The sequence below is a fragment of the Myotis nattereri genome (assembly GCF_964212035.1).
Source record: "Myotis nattereri genome assembly, contig: HAP1_SCAFFOLD_167, whole genome shotgun sequence".
NCBI classification, from domain to species: domain Eukaryota; kingdom Metazoa; phylum Chordata; class Mammalia; order Chiroptera; family Vespertilionidae; genus Myotis; species Myotis nattereri.
The window spans coordinates 42169-68568 of record NW_027669624.1 but is presented as its reverse complement, the minus strand read 5'-3'; the positions used below and the strand labels follow the sequence as shown (position 1 = coordinate 68568).

Sequence of the window (26400 nt, the reverse complement as noted above, 5' to 3'; positions counted from 1 at the left end):
CCCATACGACTGTCAGCTGATTTCTCAACAGAAACCATGCAGGCCAGAAGGGAGTGGCAAGAAATATTCAAAGTGATGAATAGCAAGATTCTACAACCAAGATTACTCTACCAAGCAAAGCTGTCATGTAGAGTTGAAGATCAGATAAAGAGCTTCACAGACAAGAAAAAGCTAAAGGAGTTCATCACCACCAAACCAGGATTATGTGAAATGCTAAAGGGTATTCTTTAAGAAGAGGAAGAAGAAAAAGGTAAAGATAAAAATTATGAACAACAAAGGGACAACAAATACATATCTATCAACAAGTGAATGTAAAAATTAAGTCAATAAAAAAATCTGATGAACAGAATAAACTGGTGAATATAATAGAAACAGGGGCACAGAAAGGGAGTGGACTGACAATTCTCAGGGGGAAGGGGGTATGAAGGGTGCGGGAAGAAATTGCACAGAAATCTTACACCTATGGATGAGGACAGTGGCAGGGGGTAAGGGCATGGGGTGGGATGGGAACCAGGTGGAGGGGAGCTATGGGGGGAAAAAGAGGAACATCTGTAATAATCTGAACAATGAATATTTATATATAAAAAAAAGGAAAGCATCCAAGGCAAGGCTGATTTGGGCTACCCAGAGTGGGGAGTACGGATGGCCCAAACTTTGGAACCACTGGCAAAGAAGATCTCTAAAGGAGTTTTAGTAGCTGAATTGTGGGCATTTTTTTGCATATATTTTGTTTAATAAGAAGAATGCAAGTCAGGTTTATTACAAATCCATCAAATATTCTAAAATGTATGGAGTCAGACAGCAAGATCAAGAAAAATGGTTGAACGACAAAAGTTAGGAATTTGGTCACTGGTACAGGTGTACCCTATTGCACAGTATCAGGCATGATTAAAATTCCAAAGTTGACATGGATAGATTTTGGAATATGTAAGGCAAAACGTAAATTCCAATTAAGCCAGAGGTTTTATTCTTTGGACTACCTGTGAAGAAATTATGGAAGGTATGTTTATTATGTTATAAATAAAGTTTTGCTTATACTTTAAAAAGAAACACCCAAGAGTAGCACCCACGGAGACAGAAAACCCCAACAGAAAAGAGAACAGCAAAAGCCTGGGTATTTAGGGGAGTTTAACGTCCAGACAGAAGCTGCACCCATGGAGCCCTCAGATCAAAGTAGACATGCTCTAGTACAGCCGTGGGCAAACTACGGCCCACGGGCCAGATCCGGCCCGTTCGGCTGTTCTATCCGGCCCACGGAGCCGAAAGAGCGGAGGGTTGTCTTGCTCTCCCCTCCGCTCCTTCACCAGCAGCAGTGTTAACAAGTATTAGTTCACACAAACACTCCATCCATGCTTTTGTTCCGGCCCTCCGGTCCAGTTTAAGAACCCACTGTGGCCCTCGAGTCAAAAAGTGTGCCCACCCCTGCTCTAGTATGTGGCTCACATAGGAAGAGAAGCTAGGGATGAAGATGCCCTGAAGAGGAAAGGTCTGTGTTTCCAAAGTCAATATGTACTAGTACACGCTGAGGAAGCAATAATGGTGGGAATTTTCTCCACCCCCATGAGGAGAGGACAAGACAAGGATCACCTCCTTCTGACCTTCATCAAATGAATACAAGCTGAGAAAGCTTGACTCCTGTCTTCTTCAGTCAGCTAGACCCCAGAACCACTGCCTGACTCATGCAAATGAAATCGGGAATCGGGGGCTGAAAATGCCTGGCCAGACCACACAATAAGGCTGGATTGAATAAATAGGGCCTGCACTTCCACCACATGCAGAGAGGAACTGTGAGGGCCATAGTCCACATGAGAGCCCTGCAAAAGCAAGTGTACTCCGCTGTCTGAAAAGGAAAGCACACAGGCAGAGCACCCGGAGAAGCAATGACCCTGACACAAGTGTGGCTCAAGGAGACTAGGGGGTGAGGGGGAGTTCGGTGGCCAGTTAGAAGAAAGGCACCCGATGAGACTGGAGCCAGCAGTCTGCGGTCTCTTTAGGAAGTTCAAAATGGACCCATAAGAGCATGGGCTCGCGTTTCCCTCTGTTCCCATTACACATTTAATGACCCTGCCAGGGTGTGTTCTTCTCCACGTGCACTGTTCTCCCTGGGAACCACATCTGGAGTGGTGGTCAAGTGGAGGAAGGAGATGGAAAGAGAAAAGGCAAAAAGAAGTACTACATTCAACCCATACACAGACACACACATCACTAGCAAGACTACAAAATCCATGAAGGTGCCAGTTTCCAGTAGACAGCAATTTCCCAGAATTTAGAAGTGTAGGGTTTTGACTGTTACAGTACACTAGGCTACTAAATGCTTCAAAGTGACCACAAGAGGACTGGGTATTTAAGAGGGAAAAGTTGGCTAAGAGACCTCTTGGAGATTTCCTGCCAGACCAGGGAAGAGTAAATCCCAAAGGCAGCTTTCATGCATAAGTAGAAAGAGACTATGGTTACTTTCTTTTATGCTCACCAAAAGACGCTCAATGAGCCCTCGCCTGTATGGCTCAGTGGATAGAGCACTGGCTCACAGGCTGAAGAGTCCTGCGTTTGATGCTGATCAAGGGCACATACTCAGGTGCAGGCTTGGTCCCCGGCCCTGGTCGGCGCACACACGGGAGGCAACCGATCGATGTGTCTCTCTCACAGATGTTTCTCTCTGTCTCTCCCCTGCTCCGTTGACTTTCTCTAAAATCAATGGGAAAATATCCTCACGTGAGCATCAATAAACAAACAAGAAAACAAAACAAAAGGATACTCAATGAACGGTTGTTAAAGACCTACTCTGCAAGAAAGCCTATCTTCTGGAAAAGTTTCTGCTTTTCCTCCAACAAATGTAATACAACAGTATCAAAAAAGTTACCCGGCCAATTTGGCTCAGGAGATGGAGCATCGGCCTGCGGACTGAAGGGTCCCGGGTTCGATTCTGGTCCAGGGCACATGCCGGGGTTGTGGGCTTAATCCCCAATAGAGGGTGTGCAGAAGGCAGCCACTCAATGATTCTCTCTTATTGTTGATGTTTCTATCTCTCTCTCCCTCTTCCTTCCTCCCTGAAATCAATAAAAGTATGTTGTCGTGTTTTTTTTAAAAAAAGCTATAACGTTCTTAGAAAGGGCTGTGCAAATGTGCAAAGGTCACTGCGGGAGAGTCGGGGTGGGAGGACTTTGTGCACAGTGGCAGGAGCAGGCAGTGGTGGCAGCCACAGCCAGAAACCAGGTAGAGGCCGAGGGGACCTGTCCACTGGTAGCCATGGACAGGCATGCAAAGGCAAAACGGAGGCTCAAACCTGGAGGACCCTGCCGCCTTGGTCCAGCCACCAGCCACAGGCTACTCTCTGATAGCAGCAGCTGCACTGCGACCCCCATTCCTCCACCTCCCCTGCCTATACAACCTCCTACACCAGGGGTGGGCAAACTTTTTGACTCAAGGGCCGCAATGGGTTCTTAAACTGGACCGGAGGGCCGGAACAAAAGCATGGATGGAGTGTTTGTGTGAAATAATATAAATTGAAAGTAAACATCATTACATAAAAGGGTACGGTCTTTTTTTTTTTTTAGTTTTATTCATTTCAAACGGGCCGGATCAGGACCGCGGGCCATAGTTTGCCCACGGCTGTCCTAAACTCTTCCTCCTCTCGTCTCTAGGCCAGGCCCTGTGCCTGCCGCCATGGCAGAAGCATCTGACATCAGAGAAATCTAGCCCAGAGATTTCATATGGCCTAGATTGGTACCATCCCCTCCCCCTACAGCCCCAGTGGCTGCCTGTACCCAGTGCCACTCTGGGCCTCGTGTCTCTCCTGTGATAATACTGACACAGCCAGCAAGTTAGAATGGAACAAACTGAAGATCTGATGAGAGAAAGGGAAAGTTGCTGGAGCAAAACAATGGATTTCCCTTTCTCTTTCAGGCAAGTGATCATGGGAAACACCACTCAGCAACCTCCTCAACTCATTGGCTCCACCAACATCTGTCAGGAGAATGCCTTTGATGACAACAGTCACAACAGAAGATATTCCTCCACTCACAAATGGCTATCCACCATCAGTCGGCAAGAATGAAACTCAAACCAAATACCACTCTTCTAAGCAGTAACCCAATGCATCAGCCAGTGGCTTTGGTGCAATTAGAAACTTTAGGCCCACTATTACCATTCAGAAATGCCAAACACAATATCACATGAACTTCTGGAAAAACCTTCTCCTCCACAGGGACCACCTCCTCCTTCAGTACTACAAACTGTGATTCCAAAGAAGGTGGGCTCACCTGAAATTAAACTGAAAATAACCAAAACTAACCAGGATGGCAGGGAATTGTTTGAGTCTTCCCTCTATGGATACCTTTTCAATTAAGCACAGGCAAGTGAGCACACAAAGTCAAACCATGAGAGCAGAAAAGCAGAGGGAAAGCAACCAGCATGACTCTTCTATATTAGAAGAACACAACTCACACAAAATCCCCAAATTCGAAACCGAGGAACAATCAAAAGGTTGTTTCTGGGGAAAAAACAAACAAACAAACCGGAGAAGATCCAGCCGGAGCGGTTTGGGTGAGTGGATAGAGCATCGGCCTGCAGACTAAGGAGTGCCAGGTTCGATTCCAGTCAAGGGCATGTACCTTGGTTGCGGGCACGTCCCCAGTGGGGAGTGTGCAGGAGGCAGCTGGTCGATGTTTCTCTCTCATCAATGTTTCTAACTCTCTATCCCTCTCCCTTCCTCTCTGTAAAAAATCAATAAAATATATTTTTTTTAAAAAAGAGAAGATCCAGTATTAAAAGAGGAAACCTTGGTTTAACCAATATTACCTTCTGTTCCAACAACAGAAGTGCCTGCTTGTGTTAAGTGCCATGTTGGTGATCATGTTTAGTCTCAGGAGGCAACCTATCCTTGGTGGCCTTGTATGGTTTCAAGAGATCCCAGCTCGAGGTTCACACCAAAATGAACACAAGAGGTGCTCAGGAATAGCACGTCCAATGTTTTTTAGCAACCAACCAGAGAGGGCATGGGTCATAAAAAACGGGTATGAAAGAAAAAAGTCATAGACAGCATGAAGAATTACTGACTGAGGCAACCAAACAAGCCAGCAACCACACTGAGAAACACAAGATTTGGACACCCCGACCGCAGAGAGATCGCGCACAATGGGAAATTGACATTGCCCATGCAGAGAACGCGTTGAAAATGATTGGAGAGGAAAGAATAAAAAAGTATACTTTGTACATATTGATAAACATCCTGAGGAGGCTTTATGGCAAGCGAAAAAGAACGCTGCCCCTAAAGCCGCAGTTTAAAACCATCAGGAAAGAAACAAACCAGAGACCAAGATCAATGCTGAGTACTCAGCCAGAACAGACCAACGCAGGTGAAGTGGCCTCCTCACTATCCAGTGCTGACATTCCCAGACACAGCCAGTAGCAGCACCCGAGTGTGAAAGAAGAACCACCTCCATTAAAACAGCCTGGAAGGGGAGGATCCCAACATGGTGGCCAGCAGGACGGCAGTGAGGAAGAGAGTGTGAGTTAAGGAGAGGGGAGTGTGTGGACGTATGTGCTGCGTGTGTGGGTGAGTGAGGGACAGTTAGACCTCCCAGGAGTCTGGGGACTGGAGGATCAGGCCCTGCTGGACAGGGAGCCCCTGCTACCTTTACAGGCACTCCCAGGCCAGGAGCGGCTCTGGTGCGGAGCCCATGACATTCTGAAGGGAGGAGCAGCGGAGGCCAGGAGTGCAGCCACACCAACACCCAGACTGGCCTGAGACAACACGCCAAACCCAAACAGTGAGCCACGTGCCAGCAGGAACTGGCAAAGGACCACTGCCGCACCCCTGCAGTGAGTGGCGCACTGCCTCACCACGGGCTCCCAGGTGACTGCAGTGAGCACACACCAGAGAGACCACCTCCCTGTCCTGGTTCCAGGATCCAGCGCTCCAGGACTCCGGGCTGTGAGTTCAAGCCAGGGGCGCGCCTGCCCAAGACCCAGGACAGGCTGAAAGTGAGACCCAGGGGCAGCCAGCATGGTGCCCTGCCAGGCCCCAGGACCACACTGAGGTGTGAGCCAGAGGCACCAAGCACCACGCCCAGGCCCCAGGACTGTGCTGCCAGTGCGTGCCAGGGGGACATAGGGCGCCACCCTCCCACAGGCGCCGGGGCTGCACAGTGAATTGCATGCCAGAGGGCTCTGGGATCTCACAGGGAGTCGTACACCAGAGAAACTATGCATGTGCCAAGGAAGAAGGCCAGAAAGGAGCAGGTCCAGACAGTTCCTCAGGCTCCAATGAAGACTGGATTACACAAAGGGTCACTGCACAGGGGAGTGCAGGACCCTGTCCGATTCAAGGACAGTGCTGTCTCTGCAGCAACTAAGGAAACTGGACTGAGATTCTTATCCAATTCCATCCCAGAAATTCCAAACTTGTCATCTCCTCCCAAGCTGTCTTTGCTGGCAGCTCTATAAACACTTTCTTTGTTTCCAATTTTGATTTTGCCAGTCATCATTATTGACATTTTCCTGGATTGTTTCTTCTTCAAAACTCTGAACAATTGGTTCAAATGATTGTTTTTTGTCTTAGCTGGATAGGTACAGCTTAAATCATGGAGCCAGCCTAAAAACCACTGTTTACCTTAGGTTGATCAATTTCAACATGGACTATCTTTGTTTTTAAATAAAGTATCAGTAATGCACATCAGCAGAGTTCTGCCAAACTCTATACATTACAATCATTAAAACCTTTGTTTTTAATGATAGTGTAGTTATGATGGAGCACAGCATAGCAGCTGTCTTTGACAGGCTGTGGTTTTTCTACCAAAAATTAAAAAGGAACCGCATCTATGAAGCAAGACATGATAACATCCCACATCACAGCTATGATGCTCAAATGAGAGCATCCTATTTCAGCCTACAGGAAATCACCGGTATATTTCCAATAGAGCATTGCGACCTTAGCAGCCTCCATGAGGAAGGAGTTCAAAATTCCATGGATCCTTCTGTCAAAAGTGTCGGAGAGCTCAAAAGCTTGGGCCAGGGACCAACATGAAGACAACCCACTCCAAAGCGCCTCCACTGCCATGTGTGCACACTGAGGCTCGGGCTCCCTGGCGTGGCCAGAAGCCCATGGAGCCGGGAGGCCGGGCATGTTGCTTTACAAATGGCAAAAGGGATACAACTGTGAGAAACGAGTGTTCACCAAAATGAAGCGCTGCCTACACTGCCACCCAGATGGACTAGTCACTGGATGCATGAAGCTGCAGTGAAATCAATAACCAAAAATCACTAAGACTTGTGAAGGGGCCTTTACAAAACAGGCTTCCTGGGAGAACCCAGTAGGCTAACCGCCCAAGGCTTGAAGGTGAAGAAACAAAATCACACCAGAAATAATTCAATGTGGAAATTTTCTGAGAACAACCAAGAGAGTTCTGGTCCAGACATATCTGACAGCAGTCAAATATGTGTGGGGTCTCTATGCACTCCAACAACTCCGATGAGGATGAAAGGAAAACTAGCTTCCCTCACTTTCCCCCAGCACAACTTCCCAATATTCTCTCCTGTACCCTCTTTTCTCTCATTCTCTGGCACCTTCCCCTTTTCCCCACTTCTCTCCTATTCTCACTCATTATGCAAATTGATGTCTAGAAGAATGGAGTGCTTCTCTGGGTCAGGTAAGAGCCCCCAGGTCTACAAGAGGCCTTTCTTAAGGGTACCTGCACATGGCATCCTAATGGAATCTATTTTCCCAATTTCATCTTACATATGTATGTTTTCCTAAAATATATACACCTACAAAGAAACCTGAGCCTTAATTAGGTATTCCTCCCTCCCTTTTTATAACCAACTTCTATTACAAACTATAAAACCCTTCAAATGAAAAACAGTTCTCTTTGCAACCACGTGTTACACATCAGTTTCTTCCGTGTGACACCAAAAGCACAAGCAACCAATGTAAAAGTACTTTAACTGAAAAGTCATCACAATTTAAGAACTTTTGTGTCAAAGGGGAGTATCTACAAAGTAAAAAGACAATCCACAAAGTGGGAAAATATATTTGCAAATTATATATCTAATAAGGTTGTAGTATCCATAATATACAGAGAACTCTTAAAACTCCACAATCAAAACACAACCATTTTAGCCCTAGCTGGAATGGCTCGGTTGGATATTGTCCCATACACTAAAGCAGGGGTCCTCAAACTTTTTAAACAGGGGGCCAGTTCACTGTCCCTCAGACCGTTGGAGGGCCGGACTATAGTTTAAAAAAAACTATGAACAAATTCCTATGCACACTGCACAAATATTATTTTGAAGTAAAAAAAACAAAACGGGAACAAATACAATATTTGTATTTGCACGTGGCCCGCGGGCCATAGTTTGAGGACCCCTGGTCTAAAGGCTTGCCGGTTCAATTCCTAGTCAGGGCACATGCCTGGTTGCAGACTGATCCCCGGTAGTGGGAATGCAGGAGGCAGCCGGTTGATGTTTCTCTCTCTCCCTCTCCCTTCCTCTATCTAAAAATCAATTAAAGATCTTTTTTTTAAAAAGACAACCAGCCCTAACCAGTTTGGCTCAGTGGATAGAGCCTCGGCCTGCGGACTGACGGGTCCCAGGTTCAATTCTGGTCAAGGGCATATACCTTGGTTGCAGGCACATCCCCAGCACGGGGTGTGGAGGAGGCAGCTGGTCGATGTTTCTCTCTCATCATTGTTTCTAACTCTCTATCCCTTTCCCTTCCTCTCTGTAAAAAATCAATAAAATATGTATTTTTTTAAAAAAAGACAACCAAATTATACAATGGAAAGCAGGAACAGATAGTTCTCCCAAGAAGATACACAAATGGCCAAAATGCACATGGAAAAGACGCTCAAAAAAGCTAAACATCATTGTCATAAGACACATGCAAATCAAAACCAAAATGAGATTTCACTTCATAACTACAAGGATGGCTATATCAAAAAGACATTAACAAGTGTTGCAGAGGATTTGGAGAAACCAGAACCTTTGTACATTACCAGAGTGCAATGGTGCAGTTGCTGTGGAAAACACTTTGACAAGACCTCAAAAACGTCAAGCATAGTTACCTTATGGTCCAGAAATTCCAGTATAGGTATATATACCCAAGAGAACTGAAAACATATGTTCACATAAAAACTTATGTTCAGAGGGGAGAAACTAAGATGGCGGCATAGATAAACACCGGGAAATAGTCGCCTCCCACAACAATTGAAAATTAGCCCAAAGGACGGAGCAAACATCCTCCAAAACACAGGAAGGCTGGCTGAGTGTAATTTCTACAACTAGAAGAAAAGAAAAGCACGCTGAGAGCCAGAGGAGCTGCGGAGGCTGAGTGCAGAGGTACGCGGCGGCTCGCGCGCGCGCGCGGAAAGGGGGTGGCACCTGAGGACGCGGCTGTCTTTTTGAATCACAAGCTCCCGACTGCTCTGATCTCCGGTTCCGGGAAGTCTCTGGGGACCCAGGTCTCATACGGGGAGAGGCTGCTCTCTCAGGCGGCAGCGGGCGAACTTGGGGGCAGATTTCCCTCGGAGGTGCTTGCAGCCATTGCCGGGACACTGAGATGCGCGACTCCGGGCGCGGAGAATCAGCCATTGCTTCTTTCTCTGGCCCTTTGACTCCCTGAGACCCCGCCCCACCCGGGCTGCGGCAGAGGCTTTTGCATGTGAATGCCCCAGAACTTTGCAACCTGATAATTACCTAACTGCAGCCTGGCCAGCCAGACCCGGAACTTCCAAGAGAAGGCCCAAGGCCCCGCAGCGGCTTGCATTGCTTCACAGCTGAGCCTCTTCGTAGTTCCTGCTGTGTGGCCTCAGGCAGGGGCTGAATTAGCACCTCCTTAGATCCAGGAGCCACTGTACCCAGTGGTCAGAGGGGGACCATTCTCCCACTTCAGACACAGCTGCTTCCCACAGCCAATTGGCCTGGAGGTCAATTCCTCCCAGTGATCCTACAACAAGCGAGGCACCAAGAGTGCACCAAGAGTGTCCACCCCAGGTAACTGGGGAGGCTGAGCCACTGGGCCCTACAGGACACTGTTGGGAGCCATTAAAGATATTGGCTTAAACAAAGCCATCTTAAGAACTATAAGTTTCTGGTTCCTCCAGAAACTCCTAATTACCAGAAACCACCTGTGTCTTGCAAATTGGCCAGCAGTTACAGATAAACTACCCTCACACAGCCGCTAAATCACACATCTCCACTGATAAACACACAGCCATCCGAAGGCTGCTAAATCACACATCTCCGCTGATAAGCACAGCCATCAAAAGCCTAATAAATCTCTAACAAAAGGTTACTGCCCATAGACCCCTTTACCCACCCCCCTTCCCTAAAACAGTATATATTCTGCCGCTGTGAGAATAAAGTTTGAGGCTTGATCAGAACTTGTCTTGCCTCCATTCTTTCGTGTCCCTTGTTTGTCTCATTCTCCTAGGGTGTCTCTTCGTTCCCCCGTTGTTGTCCCGCGGGTCGGGACAGTCTGGCGCCCAACGTGGCGACTTGGGGACCCCCTGCGAGAACGTCTGCTTGAAGCGCCTGGCCAGGCACCCCATAGAGTCGCCACGCAGTATTGACTCGTGAGTGAAGACTCGGCATCTTGATCGCCACGGTTTCACCCGCCCGTGAGACAGATCGTTGTGAAGGTAAGCAGACGAAACTTTTCAAACAAGAATTTCAAAATACCTCTTGAGAGCCTTCACCCTCTTTGGCACCCTCTTTGGCTGGCCTTTTTAGTTTTCTTGATCTCCCTCCAGTCCACTAATAAGCACTTCACCTCGCCGTTCGGGGAAGAGTGAAAGGTACCCGACACCGGCAGTGAAAACTCTGAATCACTGGGAAAAGTAATTCTTCTCTGGCCCGACCTGTGTCGCCCTCTCTGGCAAACTCTGAGCTCGCTAAGTCTTAGTGGTTGCAATCCTGGTATGGGGCTTATACATCCCAACCTATGACACGCGAGCAGAGGCCGTAAGGTAAAAGGAGAGCGGTTACATAAGGATCACCAGAGATTTAAGAAATTCCCAGCTGACCTGGCACGGGGTTTATACGTCCCAGAGGCTTACGTGGAGGAGGAAATCTTGAGAACTACCCAGTCAAAATAATGGGCAACTCATTGAACTCTCATGAGGTATTTCTAGGTGGGCTCAGGGAGTCCCTCAGGACACGGGGAGTAAGGGTTAAGAGAAAGATTTAAGCATTTCTCAGGGGGCTCAGGGAGTCCCTCAAGGTGCGAGATTTTCAGGTTAAAAAAGAAAGATTTAAGCATTTCTCAGGGGGCTCAGGGAGTCCCTCAAGGCTCGAGGATTTCGGGTTAAAAAGAAAGATTTAAGGAATTTTTTCACTTTTGTCACTGACCTTTGCTCATGGTTTATTATAGACTTTTGATTTGCATGTTTAAAGTGTTAAAATTTTAGGAGGAAATCTTTTACAGTTTTTACATGTTATTATAGAATATAACCTTTGTTTTGCTTGAAAAAGGTACATTAGATCTTAAAAGTTTGCCAAAAAGTTAATCAGAACTTGCCAAAAATTGTTTCCCCTTGTGGAACATGGCATTTCATTTCCTAGAGGCTTTAGGAGAGGTCAAGGAGGATAGATCTCCTCCCTCTTGCACCCTCCGCTCCTTAAGAGGAGCAGAAAGAAAAAAAAAAAAAAAAAAATGGGAGAAATGGCCTTCATGGCTCCCTCCACCTCCATGTCCTAATCCTGAAATGTTTAATTTGCCGTTAATAGAATCACCTGTGCAAAAAGGCCAAATTATAAAGAAATTGGAATAGTAAAAGGTATTCCTTAAAATCAGGCTGAAAAAATAGTGCTATGGTCATCTTAATGTGTTTTCTTATCTTAATTTGTATTTAGAATCTAAAATCTGTAATAAGAAATGAAATCCCGCTACCGAATCCGCCTCTGGTGTGGAGAGATTCAAAGGTGGCAAGAGAGAGCAGAGTTACAAGCTCTCCTGCAATGAGATTACGAATGTTCTGTTTAAGAATTAGCTGAGAACATGTCGGGAAGTGCAAAGTCTAGCCAAGGCCACCCTGGATGCTAGCTATTACTTTGGAAAGCGAAAAAGGAAAAACATTTTAAAATCTGTTTTTCTATTAAGCATGACTTTGGGGAAAATACGCCATCTGAGTCATTTGCTGAAACTTCCCCCAAAGCAGGATGTGGTGGAAAGAAAAAGGGAGCACATGGCGATCTAATATAGACACCCCCTCCCCAGTATTCTAATTTAAAGTCTCCTTCTCGTAATTAAAAAGTTTTACAAAAATTTAAAATGCGTCTGGGATTTCTGTTCACGTGTAAAGAGAAAACCTGGCTTGAAACTGATGCGCGCAAGTTCCGATTTTGGACATTTAGATAGAGTTTTAAGCTAGAATCTCTTTACAAATGTGCAGAATAAAACCCAAGACTGATTATTTCCTAAATAAAATGGCGAATTTGACCCAGGGTAGAAATTCTAGCAACAAGATTGGTATTTTCCCATAATAATGTTAATGAAACCGATTCAAAGCTAGCTTTAAGACCTCTAAAAGAAATATCAGTATAATTGTCTCTGTTACAAAAATTTGCTAAAGTAAATGCCTTAAAATAATTGAATTCAAACCCCAAGAATTATTAAAAATATCTTAATTATAAAAATCTAAGTAGCCTGGTAAAAAACCGGCCCTTTGTTAATTAAAAAGGCTAGCCATGCCTTTCTGATGAAGAAAGGGGCTGCTTTCCGCCTGTAGCAAATTCTTAAAGAATGTGGTCAATTTACATCTGATTGATCCAGGGTAGGCCAAACCTGTTCTTCCAGGGAAAACAGTTCCTCCCCCGCCTCCCCGCCCCCCAGGCCAATTTTGAAACTTCCCACCGGCAAGCAAGGGGCAGAAAACAATGTAGCTAAACCTTGTTTCTTGACCTTCCCCAGAGGAAAAAATTATGGTCCTTTTAAAATCAAAGGCTGCGCCAAGCCTGCCTTGCCAGCCTCAAGTGTGGTTTTCCAAAGCTGCTGGGAAATTTAAGAACTTGGAGTTTACACCTAGGTATCTTGAAATGACATAATACTGAATTAAATGAGATCTGAGTATGCCTCATACAAAATCTAGAGGACAGTATTAAATCTGTTGGTTAATTATGTCTTGCATTTTTAAAGTTTAGTCTTAATGTTACTGATTGAGAAATGAGTTTAAATTTAATTAATATCTCTTAATAATAATAAGTATAATTTTTAAATCATATATATATATTTAATGGTCTTTTCAAGTTAGATTTCAAAACTATACTTGAAATCACATAGAAAGCTTTATCAAATAAAAATTAATAAATATATTTTAAGTTTTTGCCTCTGAGAAAGGGCAAAACAAGTTATTTTGTTTAATATTTCTTAAAATACAGCAGTAAAATTTTAAGATATAATTTAAAATACAAAAGCTCCTCACTACTGCATTTTAAATTAGGCTGGAGGTGAAGCAGCATTTGCACCTTGTGTATCAGACATAAAACTTTACTAAATTTACTAATCTTTGTAAGCAATTGAATCCTAGTAAAGTAAATTCTTCTGAAAAAGTTACTGAAGGCTTCCCATGATCCCTCTGTATATACAAATAAGCCGAAAGGGAACGCTGTTTAAAAACATTATTTTAAATTTAATAAAAAGGAGAAATTTTAATATTTTGAAATATCTTCCGCTAATATTTACAGGATAATCTAATGATTTGCTGTTAAAATACCAGATCTGAAAATAAGTACAGTCACCATAAATGTTTAATGACTTTGACTTGGAATACATGGCCTTGCGGCACTACCAGTCAATATCCAAGAAGTAGCCCTATAGGTTACTTTGTGTAAAAAAGAAAGATTTTTCTTTTTTAAGTTAAAGTTCTCTAAGTGTAATCTAACAGGAGAAAGACAAACCAGACACCCAACAGCCCAGAGACCACCTGGGGCATGGTAGAATAAAGTATGGTAACAATTAATTTAGGTAAAAACTGTAATTCAGATAACATGCCTAAGTTTTACCTAGGTTACCCAAGGACTCTAGATAATGTGTTTACCCAAAACTGTAGTTTAGATAGCATGCTGTCTGTTTTTGTAAATTGCTTTTATTTGCAAACTAGGTCCCTCATTCCAAACCTCGAGACAGCCAATTTAAAATTAAGTTGTCATGACCTAGAGCAAAGAATATTCTTACATGGTATTATTCTACAAAGTTTTATTAGTTTTTGATGCTTTACAATAGTATATTGTGCATTTATCCCAAACAAACTTACAAATTAATATTTACCTTGGATATTTTGAGAATGTGAAAGGATTTATTCCCTCCTGGGGAAGGCACTTAAGCATTCGGTATTGACCTCTCTTGACCTTTTTTTAGGAACAGCATTGCATACCTATAACAAATTATCTAACCAGCTAATTGACGATGTCCAAGCTCTCTCAGGCACTATCAATGATCTCCAAGATCAGATAGATTCCTTAGCTAAAGTAGTACTACAAAATAGAAGAGGGTTAGATTTGCTCACAGCAGAACAGGGAGGAATATGCTTAGCCCTACAGGAACGCTGCTGCTTCTATGCCAACAAATCCGGGATCGTCCGAGACAAGATAAAGAAGTTACAAGAAGATCTAGTGAAGAGACAGAGAGAATTATTCGAGAACCCCCTCTGGAGCGGATTGAACGGACTCCTGCCCTACCTGCTTCCTGTTCTCGGCCCCCTTATAAGCCTTCTCCTAATCCTAGCTTTCGGCCCCTGGGCTTTTAGAAAATTAACAGACCTTGTAAAACAGCAGGTTGATAGCGTCCTGGCCAAACCCATTCAGGTACACTACCATCGTCTAGCCATGTTAGACAGTGAATGTGATTATAATGACTGCTAAAACTCCCTCCCTGCGGGGACAGCATGACGCCAGAGGGATGCTTGCCTACTCCCCATAGAAGGAGAAAGGCATGGGCACCGACCTGGGTGCACGGCAAAGCACTGCAAGGGAAGGTCACAAAAATTTTTTGACCTCCTCTGGATTTCCCTGTGAGCACACCTGGTTTGCATAGAGGTTGGTATCCATACATAACTTTCGGCTCTGCCTCTCCTCCCCAAAAGATACCAAGAGCCACTGACGGTGGGACCCCACCATCCCACGGGAGGAACCAGGTCCCTACTCCCCCAGTCGGTTAAAGCCCACCCTTAATAAAGAAAAAGGGAGGAATTGTTGGGAGCCATTAAAGATATTGGCTTAAACAAAGCCATCTTAAGAACTATAAGTTTCTGGTTCCTCCAGAAACTCCTAATTACCAGAAACCACCTGTGTCTTGCAAATTGGCCAGCAGTTACAGATAAACTACCCTCACACAGCCGCTAAATCACACATCTCCACTGATAAACACACAGCCATCCGAAGGCTGCTAAATCACACATCTCCGCTGATAAGCACAGCCATCAAAAGCCTAATAAATCTCTAACAAAAGGTTACTGCCCATAGACCCCTTTACCCACCCCCCTTCCCTAAAACAGTATATATTCTGCCGCTGTGAGAATAAAGTTTGAGGCTTGATCAGAACTTGTCTTGCCTCCATTCTTTCGTGTCCCTTGTTTGTCTCATTCTCCTAGGGTGTCTCTTCGTTCCCCCGTTGTTGTCCCGCGGGTCGGGACAGGACACCTGGCGCGCAGGCCACTCTATCAACACAGGGAAGCAGCCAAAATGCGGAGACAAAGAAACAGGTCACAATTGGCAGAAACGGAGGAGGACAGACGACTGGATATAGAGTTCAAGGCCACGTTTATAAGGTTTGTCAAGAATTTTATGGAAACCGCCGATAAATTTAATGAATCCCTCAAGGAGTATGGTGAGACCATGGAGGTCATGAAAAAGGACCAATTAGAAATTATGCATACACTGACTGAAATAAAGAATACTTTACAGAGCTCCAACAGCAGACAAGAGGATCCCAAGAATCAAGTCAAAGATTTGAAATGCAAAGAAACAAAAAATACCCAACCGAAAAAGAAAAAAGAAAAGAGATTCAAAAAATATGAAGATAGTGTAAGGAACCTCTGGGACAACTTCAAGCGTACCAACATCAGAATTATAGGGGTACCAGAAGGAGAGAGAGGGCAAGATATTGAAAACCTTTTTGAAGAAATAATGACAGAAAACTTCCCCCACCTGGTGAAAGAAATGGACTTACAAGTCCAGGAAGCGCAGAGAACCCCAAACAAAAGGAATCCAAAGAGGACCACACCAAGACACATCATAATTAAAATGCCAAGAGCAAAAGATAAAGAGAGAATCTTAAAAGCAGCAAGAGAAAGACAGTCAGTTACCTACAAGGGAGTACCCATCCGACTGTCAGCTGATTTCTCAACAGAAACCATGCAGGCCAGAAGAGAGTGGCAAGAAATATTCAAAGAGATGAATAGCAAGAACCTGCAACCAAGATTACTTTATCCAGCAAAGCTATCATTCAGAATGGAAGGTCAGATAAAGAGCTTCACGGATAAGAATAAGCTAAAGGAGTTCATCGCCACCAAACCAGCATTATATGAAATGCTGAAAGGTATTCTTTAAGAAGAAGAAGAAGAAAAAGGAACTCTTACCATTTGCCACAGCATGGATGGAACTGGAGAGCGGATAAATACCACAAGATCTCACTTATTTGTGGAATATAATGAACAACATAAACTGATGAACAAGGACTGATCCAGAGACGGAGAGGCATTGATTGGACTGTCGGGCCTTGGAGGGAAGGTAGGGGAGGGTGGGTGCAAGGGGGAAAGATCAACCAAAGGACTTATATGCAAGCATATAGGCCTAACCAATGGACACGGACAACGGGGGGGGTGAGGGGGTGAGCGGGGAGAGGGGGGGTAGAGGGTACACATATGTAATATCTTAATCAATAAAAAATATTAAAAAAAAAAAACTTATGTTCAAAGGTTCATAGAAGCATTATTCATCATCATAATAAAAAACCTAGAAACAGCCCAAATGTCCATCAGCTCATAAATGGGTAAAACAAAATACAGTAGAGAGAAATACGACCCTTCCCCAGCAGCAGCACACAGCCAGCCGCAGTTCCTGGGTCCCTGCATCTCCAGGAAAACTAGGCCCCTGTATGGGCACCAAGGGGCAGTCAGTGCACAAAGCTCATCAATCGCATCCCAGGAGAGATGGAGGGTGGGCCTGCTGGAAAACCGGCAAAGACGACGAGGAAAGGCGGTGAACAACACAAGTGGAGCCAGTAACACCCAGACGCATGACCCTGCCACTCACCCATCAAGAGGAGTCAAGTTCTCTACCCCCTTGAGTCTGGGTGGACTTAGTGACTTCCTTGAACAAAGGAACGCAGGAGAGGTGACCTGGGACTTCTGAGGAGAGGCTGGGGAAGACCTGCAGGTCCCTTATGGGGCATCTGGGATGCTGACTCCCTCTTGGAACCCAGTGCCTGCTAGAAGAAGGCCAAGCCACATGGAAAGACCAGGTGCAGACACTCTGGTCAACAGCCACCGGAGGGAGCCATCTCACATGTCCAGCCAAAGTGGACAAACGCAGTCCCTGCTGCCAGCAACTGCACAACAGACCCAAGAACCATCACTGAGATTCATCGATTTCAAAGTATTCAATATACGAGATCGGGCCACATCATGAGGACTGCGAGCTAGGCGACTTTCCAACTCCACGCAGACAGATAGCACCCTCTCTAGGCGGTAGGACACGTGGCCTGAGAGGAACTCTACCCCGCCCGGATCCTGGGCCACACAGCCCTGAAATGGAGGAGTGAGTCAAAGCGACTGCTGCAGCTGACTACGGCTGGTCCAGAGCTATAACCTCCTTAATGACGACAAGGAAGTGCCCTCACTCTCCAGGCTCATCGCTGATTTGTTCAGCACCTGGCAGATGAAACGCAAGGTCCTTTCACTTCCTACCAGAATCCACAATGTGCCCACCAACCGTTAAAGTCCCCACATTCTCCCTCTGAGCCGTGCCGCCCAGCCATGGTGCCTGCAGACTCTCAGAGGACAGAGGGCACTGCATCCCTGTGAGCATGTATAGCCTCTAGTGGTGGATAATGGACCGTGCACAAAATGTGCGGACAGAAAGAAACACGCTGAAAAAGTCTGCAAAACCACTAGCACCAGCAACAACCTGCTAGGTACCTTTAAGACGGTGATATTCCACGTAAAGCTCTCCTCAGCTTTTTGCAGTTCTCACTCCTTCAGACCTTCCCTGGTGCCTATGCTGTGCAGGTGTCCATGGAATTCCATGGCTGAAAGAGACAAAAAGACAAAGTAGAATCCTTCTGCCTCCACTTTGTGCTAACGAGCCAGCAATATTTCTTTTTCTAGGTATTGCTATGTGATTCCAATCCCGATGAAATTTCGTGAACATGCCCATTTAAGAATGTAATAATGGGGGAAACACTCAGAATTCATGGCATCAGCAAGTCGGAAGGTATGCGAGAAATCTGTGGTCGTTCCACATGGTTTTCAAGGGCGAAAAGGACACACGGGTTCGTTCTCCTCGTTTCAGAGGTGAGGAATCTGGGCTCAGCACGGTACAGAGCTTGATGCCTTTGGAGGGAGCAGGAGGAAGAGCTGGGACGAGAACCCAGGTTTTGGGAATCTCAGAGGCAGACATCAGCTCTGTTGAGGATGCAATGCCAGCAATTATCTTTTTATTATCTTGTTTCTCCACGGACCACCGGTTGGCGAACAAGGTTAGACGACCAAGTCCATTCCCCACCTCACACTTGCAAGCAAGCATTTCTCTGGATTCTATCAGGGGGGGACATTTAAAGGCCACATCTATCTTCTATTAAAGGGAAGAGTAACATCTTGCTAAACTTCCAATTCAAATTTAAATATACAGGGTTTTCACGTACTACATATAATTTAAAATTTATGCTTATTTCTTATCTGTCATGGGGAAGTCTGAATTCCTAACCGCCTCAACATTACTATTACTAGTAAAATTGCTGAATCTAATTTAAACTATTTGTTAGCCTTGGAATGTATCTTACTGAGAATGTTTGGTAAAAATATTGTATTCTAGAGCAGCCCGCCACTGGAGGCTGAGATCAGCTACCTGTTGGAGGTTGGAGCAGTTGGACTGAACGGTGGCGGGTCCTCTCGCTGCCACCAAACGTGGGTTCTCGCCAAACACCAGGCAGATCTGCAGCTTGAGTATCAGCGGCTGAAGCGTCGCCACCTCCGTGGGAAAGAAGAGCTGCAGGACCCCATCCAGGCCATGAAGAACGCGGTCCCTAAGAACGACAAGAAGAAAAGAAAGCAGTTGCTCCTTGACCTGGCCGCCTTGAGGCCGAAATAGAGCAGAAACAGCAGCGGGAGCTGGGGAGGTTCACAGAGCTTCCCCCTGCCAGCAGCAACCTCCATTCCCTCACTGAGGGTCTGGCCAAGATGGCTCCTGAGAACCGGCCTCCTTGCCTTCGAGGGCCCACACAGGTGCGAAAGCAGGGCGGCGCCGCAGAGAGCCCAGAAGATGGCAGCGCCCGACGCCCAGTGGGGTACCTGGCCAACTGTCGCCGGGACGAGGAGGAGAAGCCGGCGGTCACCCTCGAGGCCAAGAACCTGGAGATGGAGATCCCGGCAGACAGACACTGCATGTGCCGCGCCGTCCAAGACCAGCTGCCGCTCTCCCTGACCCTGGAGAGCCTGCGGGGCCGCACCCCCAACTACCAGCGCAAGCAGGTCCACGAATTCCTGCCCTTCTTCAGCGACCCCGAAACCCGCGAGGTCTGCACCCACGAGGACTTAGACTACTGCGACAACATGGTGCACAGCGCATCTTGGTGAGGCCAACTCGAGCTGAGGGCCCTGTCGCACCTCCTGCAGGGCCCCATCGAGGTGATCCAGACGGAGTCGTCTGTCCTCCTCATCGGGGAGGAGGACACCAAGAAGCCGCTCACCCTCGTCTACCGGCGCTGCACCTCCAGCTTTGGCGGGGAGCACTACGACTTGGTGAAGCCGCCCGAAGCCGAACCGAAGCAGCCGAAGCCGAAGCCAAAGCCGAAGCCGAAGCCAAAGCCGAAGCCGAAGCAGCCGAAGTCGAAGCCGAAGCCGAAGCCGAAGACGAAGAAGCCGAAGCAGCGGAAGCGGAAGCAGCCGATGCCAAAGAAGCCGAAGAAGCCGAAGCCGAAGCCGAAGCTGAAGAAGCCGAAGCCGAAGCCGAATCCTAAGCCGAAGCCCGAAGCCATGGGGGGCTTTGCCCCGTGGTTCACGTAAGCTGTGGGTGCCCCGCTGCTGTTGCTGTTCCCGCCTGTGCTGGAGCCGCCGCCTGGCCCCCTCAATAGCCTGTTAGTCCCTTTGCCTTGCTGCTCTGGTTTTTCTTTTCTTTGTCTGATTCAAAATTGAACAGCCCCGCTTTTCACCTGGTCTTGCTTCCTCCTCCCCCTTTCTGTCTTTGCCTCCTTCACAGGGTGGGGCACATGGACTCGGCACTGGGAAGGGATCTGTATTGTATCACTTGAGGGGGTCAGTTTGAAAGTTCCAGCCGCATCTTGCCCTTAAGGGTTTTTGCCTCCATGACCGATGAGAATTGGCTATGTTACAAACAATGTGGGGGTTAAAATGGAAACTGGGTTTGATGGCGTTATTAACTTGGGGGGAAAATCAGTTTAGTTCAGCATCTTCAGACTGTCCATGCATATATTGGATCACTTAGATATACTTGGCGTTTATGTACTAGGAATGCCTTATGAATGCCTTATGCCTTTTGCCTAGTTCTTGGGGGGGGGGAGGGATTGTTTCCTGGGTTGTTTGGGGTTTCTTTTTTTTAACTACTGTACATGTTGACATAATTAATCACCTATCTCGTCTCCAAGTGTAAGTTACAATAATACTGAAGTGCTTCAGGTTCTCTACATATGGTATTACCACTCACTACTGACTTTTGAGATCATCTCCTTTAACAAGAATTGTATGAACTCCCTGGAGAGGATTCCCTCCTGGATGTTTCTGTCACACCCTGTGTGTATCACCATACCATGTGTTGTCTGTCTCCCTCACCTAGTTGGTAGAGCCTTTGGAGCAGAGTATGCATATTTATATCCCAGCAGCTACCACATAAAAGGTTCTCAGTAAATATTTAGTTGACTCAAAAAAAAAAAAATATATATATATATATATATATATATAGATATAGATATAGATATATCTATATCTATATATATATATTGTATTCTAAGTTCAGTCAGAATAATTCTTTTCTCTACTTGGTTATGTCACTAACAAAGTACAACTAGATTCACTTGTTTCTTTTTCTTTTTTCATTTTGTGTGTTTTTTTCTGGATGTAATCTGTGTTATAATTGCCTCAAAACTTTATTCCAAAGTCATATTATATACCAAGGTGTATACAGATAAGTTTTGCCCCCATCCTGGTCTCCTCTACCCTGACTCCTCCCACCCCCTATATAGTTTCATTAGTTTTTATTGTCTTTTTATTATATTGTTTCTCATCGAAAATATAAGCAAATGTGTACAAATATTAAAAAAATACAATATACCATTACAGTGAAATATTATCTATACTAATGAAAGGCTAATATGCTAATTAGACCGGGAGACCTCCGGATATCCTTCCGGATATAGCCATGGCAGCGGGGCTGAGGCAGAGGCGGTTAGGGGCGATCAGGCCAGGAGGGGAGGGCAGTAGGGGGTGATCAGGCCAGCAGGGGAAGACAGCTGAGGGAGAGCAAGCGTGCAGTGAGGTCCAGTTGGGGGCAAACAGGCTAGCGGGGGGTAGGGGGGGGGCATTGGGGGATAAGCAGGCGAGCAGTGGGGGAAAGTTGGGAGCGAACAGGCAAGCAGAGGGGGGCAGTTGGAGGCAAGAAGGCCTGCAGGCAGAGTGGTGAGGGGCAATCAGGCAGGCACGTAGGTCAGCGATTAGGAGACAGCAGTTCCGGATTGTGACAGGGATGTCCGACTGCCGGTTTAGGCCCAATCCCACAGGGCCATGAGGGATCCCACAGGGACTGGGCCTAAACTGGCAGTCAGACATCCCCCGAGGGGTCCCAGATTGGAGAGGGTGCAGGCCGGGTGAGGGACACCACTCCCGGTGCATGAATAGCATGAACCAGGCCACTAGTACACCTATGAAAAAGAATGCAGGCAGAGCACAGAGGATTTTTAGTGCAGTAAAAATATTTTGTATATTATAATGATGGATATACAGGGTGAGGAGAAAATAGGTTCACATTTATGAGTACACAAAACAGTTCATTCTTGTATTATTATTTGTAAACTATTGTTTCTCAAAGGAACCACTGTAAACCTACTTTTGCCCCACCCTGTATGTCAGTATACATTCATCCAAACCCATTCCCACCACACCAAAAGTGAATCCTAAGGTAAACTATGGAATTTGGGTGATAATGATGAGTCAATGTAGGTTCATCCTTAGTTAAAAATGTATCCCTCTGGTTAGTGATGCTGACAGTGGGAGAGGCTATGCATGTGGGAGGGCAGCAGGTATATATGGGAGATCTCTATACTTCCTCTGGATGTTGAAATAAACCTAGAACTGCTCTAAAAAAAGTCTTTTAAAAAAAAAAGAAGAAATGATTGACCTGTCCTGCAACACAGATGAACCTTGAAAACATTATGATATCTAAAAGAAATCATTCAAAAAAAAGAAAAAAAAGAACACATATTGGTCCCAGCCGGTGTGGCTCTGTGTAGACTATCGACCCATGAACCAAGAGGTCATGGCTCATTTCCCAGGTAGGGCACTGCCTAGGTTGCGGGTTTGATCCCCAGTTGGGGGTGTGCAGGAGGCAGCGGTCAATAATTCTCTCTCATCACTGATGTTTCTCTCTCTCTCTCCTTCTCCCTTCTTCTCTCTGAAATCAATAAAAATATCTTTTTTAAAAATCACAAGTTCTGTGTTTCCATTTATAGCAAACGTCCACAATAAGCACATCCTTAGAGTCAGAGAGTAAATGAACAGCTTTTAGGTGGTGGGCAGTAGAGAGGACTAAGGGAGACTGCTACGAGGTATGGGCTATCATTTTGAAGAGATGGAAATATTCTGGAATGAGACAGTGGCAATGGCTGCATAACAATGAATGTGTTAGAAAGCACTGAAATGCACACTCTAAAATGGTAACAGTTATGTGTATGAACTGTGTTTCAAAAAAACCTTCAAAATTAGGCAATAATGAACATTTTCCAAACTCACTGTTGGTGTGGGTCGTGAACTCAGGAACTGAGCTAGGTGGTTCTGGTCCCGGAGGTCACATGAGGCTTCAGCTGAGATGTCACTGGGGCTGCAGTCATCACAACTGACTGGAGCTGCGAGCTCTGGTTCCAAAGAGGTGCAGTCACAGGCTGGCGAGTTGGTGCTGGCAGTTCCTGGGAGGGCTCAGTTTCTTCCCACCGGGGCTTTTCCAGGAGCTGCTTGAGTGTCCTCATCACGTGGTAGATGACTTCTAGAATGAGAGACAAATGCTGCTACCTCAAGCAAATGACAAAAAAGTTTCAGAAAGCTGTGCCTCCTGGTAGGTTGAGGAACTAGCATCTGACTCACACAAGTAAAGTCTAGAGACCAGAGCTGGAACTGCCTGTGGCAGAGGGACAATAAAATGATAGCCCTAGATGTAAACTGACCTGCCAGGAGATGCAGAAAAATATGTGTTTCCGGTGAACAGAGAAGGACCCCACAAGAAACAGTAGGCTGACATTGTCACAGAAGGAGAAAGAGCCAAGCAGGCCACCCAGGGAAGCAGAGGAACCCAAATACAGGGGTGGGTCACTAAAGGCCTGGGGCCTGGGAGGTGGGGGAGTATAGTGACCACTCAGGGGGACTGAAAACATGAGTTCACATAAAACCTGTACAAAACTGAATCAAGAAGGATCACAAAACCTGAATAGGCTGAAAACACCTGATGGAACTGAAGCAGTAATCAAAAAACTCCAAGCAGACAAAAGCCCTGACCTGGATGGCTTCACAGGGGAGTTTTACCAAACATTCAAAAGAGAACTAACACCTATCCTCCTCAAAATATACCAAGAAATTCCAGAGAAACGAACACTTCCAAGCTCTTTTTTTGCCAGGCTAGCATTATCCTAATTCCAAAACCAGATAAAGACATTGCAAAGAAATGGAATTACGGTATAGGCCAGTGATGGCGAACCTTTGGAGCCTTGCGTGTCAGCATTATGAAAAACCCTAACTTAACTCTGGTGCCGTGTCACACATAGAAATTTTCTGATATTTGCAGCCATAGTAAAACAAAGATTTATTATTTTGATACTTATTTTATATATTTAAATGCCATTTAACACAGAAAAATCAACCAAAAAAAAGAGTTCACATGTCACCTTGGACACGCGTGTCATAGGTTCGCCATCACTGGTATAGGCCATACCCCTGATGAGCATAAATGCAAAAATCCTCAACAAAATATTAGCAAATCAGATCCAGAAATATATTAAAAAGATCATACGTTATGACCAAGTGGGATTTATTCCAGGGATGTAAGGCTGGCACAAAATTTGCAAATCAATAAATGTGATACATCACATAAACAAATTTAAAGACCAAAACACATGATAATATCGATAGACCCAGAAAAACATTAGGCCAAAGCCAACACCCACTTTACATTTAAGAACAGTCCTCAGTGCCCGGCCGGCGTGGCTCAGTGGTTGAGCGTCAACCTATGAATCAGGAGGTCATGGTTCCATTCCCTGTCAGGCCACATGCCTAGGTTGTGGGCTCGATCCCCAGTAGGGGGCGTGTAGGAGGCAGCCAATCAATGATTCTCTCTCATCACTGTTTCTCTCTCTCTCTCTCCTTCTCCCATCCTCTCTGAAATCAACTTTTTAAAAAAGTTCTCAGCAAAGTGGGAACAGAAGAATGATACCTCAGCATATTAAAGGCCATACATGACAAAGCTACAGCCAACATCATAGTCAATGGGCAAAAACTAAAACCATTTCCCCTAAGAACAGGAACAAGACAGGGATGTCCGCTTTCACCACTCTTATTCAACACAGTACTGGGAGTCTTAGCCACAACAATCAGAGAAGAAGAAAACATAAAAGGCATCCAAATTGGGAAGGAGGAAGTAAATCTATCATTATTTTCAGATGATGTGATATTGTACATAGAAAACTCTAGAGACTCCAGCAAACAAAACTACCAGATTTAATAAATGAATTCAGCAATGTAGCAGGATACAAAATTAACCCCCAGAAGTCACTGGCATTTTTATACACCAATAATGAACTCACAAAGACAAATTAAGAAAACAATCGCATTTGCCATTACAACAACAAAAATTAAGATACTTAGTAATAAACTTAACACGTTACATGCCCAGCCTGTTTTGTCTTCGGGACGGAAAGTATAGTGTCAGTCACCAGTGACTGACTGGGTGCTTAACGTGTTAACCAAGGAGGTAAAAGACCTGTACTCAGAAAACTGCAGGTCACTGAAAAAAGAGATAGAGGAAGATATAAACAAGTGGGAGAATACACCGTGGTCATGGATTGGTAGAATTAGCACCATTAACATGTCCCAAAAGCAATCTACAGATTCAATGCAATCCCTATTAAAATACTAACGGTATATTTCACCAATCTAGAACAAATATTCCAAAAATTTATATGGAGCCAAAAAAAGACCCCTAATAGCCGCAACAATCATGAAAAAAAGGACAAAGTTGGAGGGATCACAACTCCAGATATCAAGTTATACTACAAAGCCACTGGCATCAAAACAGCTAGGTACTGGCACAAGAAAAGGCACATACATCAATGGAACACAACAAGAACCCTAAAATAGACCAAGCCATTAGGTTCACATTTGACAAAGGAGGCAAGAGCATACAATGGAGTAAAGACGGTATCTTCAAAAATAGGGACACGTTGGGGAGGAGGGGGGAATTGGACAGGTACAAGCTAAAAAAAAAAAAAGATCACCACACACAAGAATAAATTGACCCAAGCTGGTTTGGCTCATTGGATAGAGCAGTGGTCGGAAAACTCATTAGTCAACAGAGCCAAATATCAACAGTACTTCTTCAAAATAGACTCGCCCAGGACGAAGAGCCAACTTCTGCGCATGGGCCATGAAGTTCCAATCGCACTGTACGTGCGCGCCCAAACGTGGTCTTTTGTGGAAGAGACACACTCAAGGGAACAAAGAGCCGCATGTGGCCCGCGAGCCGCAGTTTGCCAACCACGGGCATAGAGCACTGGCCCGCAGACTGAAGGGTGGCAAGTTTGATTCCAGTTAAAAGCATGTATCTCAGCTGCAGATTGGATTCCTACCTAGCCCTGGTCAGGGTGCATGTGGAAGGCAACCAATCAATGTTTCTCTCATCCTCCCTTTCACTCTCTAAAAATCAACAGAAAATTATCCTCAGGTGAGGATTAACAAAAAAGTAAAAAATAAATAAAAGTTT

The 26400-nt window shown here is 45.4% G+C and overlaps 2 pseudogenes across 2 annotated transcripts; both read left to right on the top strand.

Moving 5' to 3' along the window:
* The first annotated feature begins 3880 nt into the window (after nt 1–3880).
* Nucleotides 3881–5407, top strand: LOC308512577 (histone-lysine N-methyltransferase NSD3-like; annotated as a pseudogene). The gene is made up of 2 exons: nt 3881–4482; nt 4753–5407. The product of its transcript is annotated as a histone-lysine N-methyltransferase NSD3-like (transcript).
* Nucleotides 5408–5471: 64 nt separating this feature from the next.
* Nucleotides 5472–21948, top strand: LOC308512576 (OTU domain-containing protein 6A-like; annotated as a pseudogene). Its single transcript has 4 exons — nt 5472–5506; nt 5907–5982; nt 19024–20014; nt 21927–21948. The product of its transcript is annotated as an OTU domain-containing protein 6A-like (transcript).
* The last annotated feature ends 4452 nt before the right edge of the window (nt 21949–26400 follow it).